We start from the raw sequence: 7,378 nt of genomic DNA, 5'->3' as shown, positions 1-7,378 counted from the left end.
CTGCGGCCGTGCCCGGGATACAGGGCGTCCCTCCTCTGCTCCACCGCATCCAGGAGCGCCTCCACATCGCGTGACTTGAACCTCGGGGCTGAGCGACGGCCAGCCATCAAGTCGGGTGTTGCGGTCGGCTGTTCCGGTCGGGTGGGGGGGGAGCTGCGCGGCCTTATGAGCCGTCACGCCGTGCAGCGCGTATGACGCTGCACGGCGTGAACCACTGCGCAAGCGCGGATCCCGTTACGTCGCTGCTAGCCCATTTCGGGCCGCAGACTATCGGCCCATTTTTATGACGTGACGCAAGTGGGATTTGCGCCGTTTTTTGCGCCGATTGGCGGAGTTTCCGCCGATAACGGAGAATTTCGCCCCTGATCTCTTATTTTATCTTCAAAAATGAGCCCAAAATCTGGTTGATTGGAGGTGTCCAAAAATACAACTTTATTGCTAACTATCCACCTCAATTCTCTTACATAAAAATAATTCCAAATTCAGATCAAATAATACATCAAAACAAAACAAAGAGAGTTAAACAAAAACATTGGGGAAACACGGTAGCATTGTGGATAGCACAATTGCTTCACCGCTCCAGGGTCCCAGGTTCGATTCCGGCTTGGGTCACTGTCTGTGCGGAGTCTGCACATCCTCCCCGTGTCTGCGTGGGTTTCCTTCGGGTGCTCCGGTTTCCTCCTACAGTCCAAAGATGTGCAGGTTAGGTGGATTGGCCAGGATAAATTGCCCTTAGTGTCCAAAATTGCCCTTAGTGTTGGGTGGGGTTACTGGATTATGGGGATAGGGTGGAGGTGTTGACCTTGGGTAGGGTGCTCTTTCCAAGAGCCGGTGCAGACTCGATGGGCCGAATGGACTCCTTCTGCACTGTAAATTCTATGAAATGAAATTCTATGAAATAAGAAAATATTAGGAAATCAATAGATGGTTCAGAATTTCTTAAAGCATGAATATAGAACAAACTTTAGTCATGAAACTATTCTTAAAGAAATTCTTATCAATGGTCTAACCCCTTATTGGTTTCAAATTCTCAGCTGAGGCTTCCTGATTTAATCAGAAAACTCTGTCACTTGGAGCATGATTTGTTATCCAGGCATTGGTCTTTACTTAAGATTCATTAATGTCTATCAAGTTAATTAAATGTCTACATGCTCCCACCATGTGTACCAATCCTCTGAAGATAAGGCGTTCTGCATTAACCTTGCTTGTGGCTAAGGCTTTGCTACATTTTGTAAATGTTTCTGTTGCTGAGGCTGCGATACGTTTTCATTGCTAGATGTATTTGTAGAACAATGTTTTATTCATTACGAGGGCTTTTATGCAACTTTTCTTGAAACTGTGTTAGATTCTGACACATATTAAGTTGCTGTACAGCAATTCTCATATTTTTATCTGAAACAATTTCTGCCTGTATGTATACTGAATTTAAGAATTATACTGCATTGATTCTTCAAGGTACCAATAAATCAGTGAAGCAATAAATCTGTAATCTATCAATGAGCCTCTTCCTTTGACCTAATGGAATCTTTAATGTTTCTTGATAGTCACGGTTGCGTCACTTTTCCTGTTGGATTTTTGTTTCTTAAAGGAATCTATATTTTATGTAAATATGTGATAATTCCTTAAATGCGACTGCCTGTGTATCATTACACATTTTATTGTAAGTTCCCAATCAACTTGCCCCTCATAGCTTGACAGTTTCCTTCTGAGACAGAACCATGTAACCACCAAAGCCTATACCTGCATTCTTTAGGGGTTTCAAACAGAAACAGGAACTATCTGTCATCTACCTTCCAAACACCCTTTCACTCTGTGATCCTTATGAAATTTGCCACAAGGCTCAAGAGCATCAGTCATGAGAAGGCCAGTCCAGCAGAAAGAAACCCTCCGACCCTCCCCATTGACCAACTGACAGAATGAACACAATGCAGTCCTGGATGTAATTGAGAGAAGAAACAATAACAACAGAATCCAACCCCTGTAATCAATTGTGACCATGTTGGTGTCTCAGCAAGTTCGAGGAAGCACAGAATCCCTTCTCACACTGAGAGCAGGTGAACGGCTTCTCCCCAGCGTGAACTCGCTGGTGCCTCCGCAGTGTGGATGATTCACAGAATCCCTTCCCACAGTGAGAGCAGATGAATGGCCTCTCCCCAGTGTGAACCCACTGGTGCCTCTGCAGGCTGGATAATTGAGTGAATCCATTCCCACACCGAAAGCAGGTGAACGGTCTCTCCCCAGTGTGAACTCACTGGTGTGTCTGCAGGGTGAATGACTGACTGAATCCTTTCCCACAAAGAGAGCAGCTGAATGGTCTCAGCCAAGTGTGAATGCGCCAATGAGCTTCCAGTACAAATAGGCACTGCAGTTGGCCATTTGGCCCATTGAATTTGCTCAACCCTGTAATAAGCTCAATGGCCGATCTAGCTCAGCACCATTTCCCTTAGTGACTTCAACATCTCGAAACCTATCAACTCGATCTGGAAAATACTTGATGACTTGAGGCTCCACAGTCCTCTGGAGCAGAGAATTCCAAAGCTTCACCACATCCTGGAGTGAAGAATTCGCTCCTCATCTTAACTTTCAGTCCATTTTCCTACCTGTTCCCCGTGCCCCTCAACTCCCTCGTCAATCAGAATTCTGTCTAACTTCACGGCGCCAAGGACCCAGGTTCGATCCCGGCCCCAGGACACTGCGTTTGGAGTTTGCACAGTCTCTCCGTGTCTGTGTGGGTCTCATCCCCACAACCCAAAGATGTGCAGGGTTGGTGGATTGGCCATTCTAAATTGGCCCTTAATTGGAAAAAACATGAATTGGGTACCTTAAATGAAAAAATTATGTTTTGGCGAGGGAGGGAGGGAGGGGGTGGTCACAATCAAATCCAGTGACTACCCACATATACTTTGTGTCAGGTTGGTGTCAATGTCCACCCCCTCACTTTTCATCCGAGTCTCAGGAGGTTGGAGACTGCTCCAGACAAGTAATGGCGGACGCAGCTCCCACAATCCTCCCATGCTGGAGAAACTGCTTTATCCCAGATGGGTGGGTGGTCTGGAACTGCACATGTCCAAGGGAGAGGGACCCTTAATTGAAAAAAAGACTGGGCACGTATAATAAAACAAATAATTCTGTCTAGCTTATTCTTGAATATATTCAATGACTCCCAGACTCCACTGGACCCTGGGGGAAACAAATTCCGGAGATTAACAACCCTCTGAGATAAGAGATTACTGAAAATATATAACATGGTTGCAGTACAATATTAAAAGACTAGAAATAATAATAAATGTACTTTACAGGTCCAGATGGAGCAGGTTAAAGAGGTGTGAATTGTCTCAAGCCAGGACAGTTGGTAGGATTTCGCAAGCCCAGGCCAGATGGTGGGGGGTGAATGTAATGCGACATGAATCCAAGGTCTTGGTTGAGGCTGTACTCATGTGTGCGGAACTTAGCTATAAGTTTCTGCTTGGCGATTCTGCATTGTTGGGTTGCAAAATCCTATCGACTCTCCTGGCTTGAGACAATTCACATCTCTTTAACCTGTGATTATCCCTCTCTCCAGTTGCTCTGTCTGGACCTGTAAAGACTTAATTACCTGCAAAGACTCTCATTCAACAGTATCGTCTTGCATCATTGCCTTTATCTATCTATGTGTTTCTGGAACCCACCTCTTCATTCACCTGAGGAAGGAGCTGTGCTCTGAAAGTTAGTGATTCGAAACAAACCTGTTGGACTTTTAACGTGGTGTTGTGAGACTTCTTACTTTTACTTTAACACGATCAATAATCACACTCCATGGTTACGTTGCAGAAATTGTCACTCAATTCTCCTGGAACCAGCCCAATGTGATTCTTCATTCCTGTGTTTACTGCCATTGTGTTCCTTTGCCTGACTGGCAACCCTTAACCCCAGAGGTGTCTTTTGCTGTGATGCTTCTCCGGATTGGATTGGATTTGTTTATTGTCACGTGTACCGTATTCAGGTCCCGATAAACCAAGTGACTCTTCCAAATCCTGAAGTGATGTTTGTTTTTTTCTGCAAATCTTCATCTAATATCCTGTAAGATGCAGGGGGGGCGCCTCTCGCAGGTGCGACAGTGGGCTAAGCGTACGCGGAGCTGCCATTGGAATAACAGTGCCATGCGCATCTACCAGGACCTGAGCGTGGAGGTGGCCAGAAGAAGGGCAGGCTACAGGCAAGTCAAAGAGATTCTGTTTAAGAAGCAGGTGAAGTTTGGGCTGCTGTATCCGGCTCGCCTGTGGATCACACACGAGGGACGGCACCATTACTTTGAGGAGCCCGAGGATGCGATGGACTTCGCCAAGAGAGAAGGGCTGGTGCCGAACTGAGGACTTTGTGGACATGTGTTAATAAGACACTGGGTGATGTTTTCACTCATGGGGGGGGGGGGGGGGGGGGGCAGGTGGATGAATACTTCTTACACTGCAAATAAGAGGTGCAGGTGTTGGAGAACCAGCGCTGTCTGGAGGTTTGTTTGGCGAAGGCCGAGGAGAATTATAAGGAGGCCCGAGTAAGCTATTGCTGAAGGAGGTTAACGCAGCAAGACTCCCTATTTACTCAGCAGGTTGAGAAAAGTTGAAAGATTGCGAGGCAGAAGTTGTACGAGTTTGGGAGTAACCCGAGCAAATACAAAGGCCGACTTTGGAGCAAATTTCTCTGTGCGGCTTGGCAAAGGGAAAAGGGTCACGAAGACGGAGGAAATAAACAGGAATTTCGGGAATTCTATGCAGGATTATACAAGTCTGAGCAGTCTGGTGATGTATTGGCAGTGTGGAGCATTATTTATTTTCCTTGAATCTCCCGGAAGCCTCAGAAAGCCAGCATGAGGCTCTTAACGCTAATCTTTCTAGGGAAGCGATGTCAAAGACCATGGAGGAGCTTCAGCCAGGTAAAGCGCTGGGACCACATGGCTGTGGGTGTGGGTTTTATAGGGGTTTTATAGGGGATTTGAGGTTTACTGTTGGAACTATTTGTGGGTTTGTATTATCACTTTGACTCAAGTATGCTGCCATTGACTCTTTCTGAGGCTTATGTCTGTTTGATTCTGAAGCGGACAAGGATCGAGGGAGCGCATCTCTTATCAGCCAATCTATCTTTTGAATGTTGACTTGAAACTGCTATCTAAAGTTTTGGTGAGAAAGCTGGAGGGCATCCTTCCAACAATCAATTTATTTTTTAAATTTAGAGTACCCAATTCATTTTTTCTATTTTAGGGACAATTTAGCTTGGCCAATCCACCTCCCCTGCATATCTTTGGGTTGTGGGGGTGAAACCCACACAAACACGGGGAGAATGTGCAAACTCCACACGGACAGTGACCCACAGCCGCGATGAAACCTGGGACCTCGGTGCCGTGAGGCAGCAGTGCTAATCACTGCACTACCGTGCTGCCCTCCATCTGACAATCATGAGGGAGGACCAGTCTGACCTCGCTCTGCATCACTAACCAGCTGAGCTAAATTGGCTCCTAATTATATTACAAGCTGGGCAGCGGCAGGGTTCATGAATGTCGTATTTGGGCTTCTGAGAAGATCTCGACAAATAAATGTGTCGAGCTGAGGGAGCAAAGGATGTCAATGTCTTTAAGAGAGAGAGACCTGGGCCAAGCTTTGCAGAGTCTGCACCCTCCCTGGATTCACTTCCTTTCCCTTCAGTTGCTGCAAGTGACCAATTGAAGGTGAGAATGAGAAACGAAATGGAAAGAGGGAGAAAAGAAAATGTTTTACTCACAGATGTTGGAGACGGGAGGAAGTTTGCGTCCTTGTGAAGTTCAATCGAGCAGTCACACAAAGCCCGCGCTGATTAGCTGGAGGACCAGAGTCCTTCTGGTCCTCCAATTCTTGCCATTGGTCAATACCTCAGGTAAAAGGTCAGAAGGCGGGCTACCCTTTACACATGCGCATCCTCCCCTCTCCCTTGGACATGCGCAGTCGTGGGCAGGGGGAGATCACCGATTGGCTTCTCGCTCTGGCCGTCAGCCGGTTGCCTGGAAACCTTGTCTCGAGGAGGTTCTGTTGTCGGTTAATTTTCCCCCTTGTTCAAGGGGCGGGCGAAACAACGGGTGGGGGCGGGGAGCGCCGGGCCTGCGCACTGGAACCCGGTGACGACAGCGCGGAAGAGTAATTCCTATTGGCTGATTCGGGCAGTGCCCCATTGTGATGTCACAGCGGAAGTGAAGGAAAAAAACTCCAACATCTGTGAGTGAAACACTTTCATTTCTCCCCCTTTCCATTTCTTTTCTCATTCTGACCTTCAATTGGTCACTTGCAGCAACTGAAGGGAAAGGAAGTGAATCCAGGGAGAGTGCAGACTCTGGAAAGCTTGGCTCAGGTCTCTCTCTCTGAAAGACATTGACATCCTTGCTCCCTCAGCTTGACACATTTATTTGTCTGGCTAAAAGGATGGTCTCTCGCCACCGGGGGTAGCAGCGCGGTTGGGTGACCTGCACGACTTACTGCGGTTAGAGAAGAGAAAGTATGAGTTAAGGTTGCAGCAGGGGAGTTTGAGAAAAGGTGGGGGATGTTTGTGACCATGTTTGAGGAGCTGTTCGTCGTGTGGGGGGTGGTGGGGGGAATGGAAAAGGAGAAAAATCTGTACAAACCATATAGTTGATTGTTGGGAAGAATGTTTCCCGGGGGTGTTTATTTGCTGTAACCCACTTTGATACAAGTTTGAATAAAATGCATTGAAAAAATAATTAATAAATAAAAGGATGGTCTCTTTCCTGATGTTCACAATTAAAGGAAGATAAAATGCTGGAAAATCTCAGCAGGTTTGGCAGCATTTGTAGGGAGAAAAAAGCTGATGTTTCAAGTCCGATGACTCTTTGACAAAGCTTTGACAAAGAATCATCGAACTCGAAACGTCAGCTCTTTTCTCTCCCTACAGATGCTCAGATGCTGCCAGACCTGCTGAGATTTTCCAGCATTTTCTCTTTAGTTTCAGATGCCAGCACCCACAGTAATTTTCTTTTATCACAATTAAAGGGCTGGTTTCTCCAGGAGATGGCTGCTATTTAATGGGACAGTAAATTAATATCGGCTCGAGATATGTCTAGTAGTTTTAAATTAGATATATTATTTATGGTCTGTAATAAAGTACATTTACTATTATTTCTGGTTGTATAATATTGTACTGTCGCTATTTATATATTTCCAGTCATCTCTTCCCTCAAAAGGCTATTAGTCTATGGCATTCTCTTCCATAGGGATCAGTGGAGTCTGTGGGTCACTGAATATATTCAAGGATGAGTTGGACAGATTTTTAATATTGCTTTTGTTATGTTTTTTTACCATTTTTAAAATAATGAATGCAACAGAATAACAGAAATATTGATGGAAAATGGGTACAGTGTAGA

At 45.8% G+C, this 7,378-nt stretch overlaps 1 long non-coding RNA gene across 2 annotated transcripts; it reads right to left on the bottom strand.

Annotated features, from left to right (window-relative positions):
* Positions 1-427: 427 nt before the first annotated feature.
* On the bottom strand, positions 428-6,106 carry LOC140420409 (uncharacterized). 2 transcript variants are annotated; one of them, XR_011946348.1, is made up of 3 exons: positions 5,752-6,106; positions 3,669-4,057; positions 428-891 (listed from the first exon to the last, which is right to left on the bottom strand). It is a non-coding gene; the product is annotated as an uncharacterized lncRNA (long non-coding RNA). The 2 variants fall into 2 exon arrangements; XR_011946347.1 differs by having other exon boundaries at positions 429-891; positions 3,726-4,057; positions 5,752-6,102.
* Positions 6,107-7,378: the final 1,272 nt, after the last annotated feature.

Source organism: Scyliorhinus torazame, chromosome 5 (genome assembly GCF_047496885.1).
Source record: "Scyliorhinus torazame isolate Kashiwa2021f chromosome 5, sScyTor2.1, whole genome shotgun sequence".
Lineage (NCBI taxonomy): Eukaryota > Metazoa > Chordata > Chondrichthyes > Carcharhiniformes > Scyliorhinidae > Scyliorhinus > Scyliorhinus torazame.
Note: the sequence above shows the minus strand (reverse complement) of the source record. Positions and strands in the feature narration are given on the sequence as shown.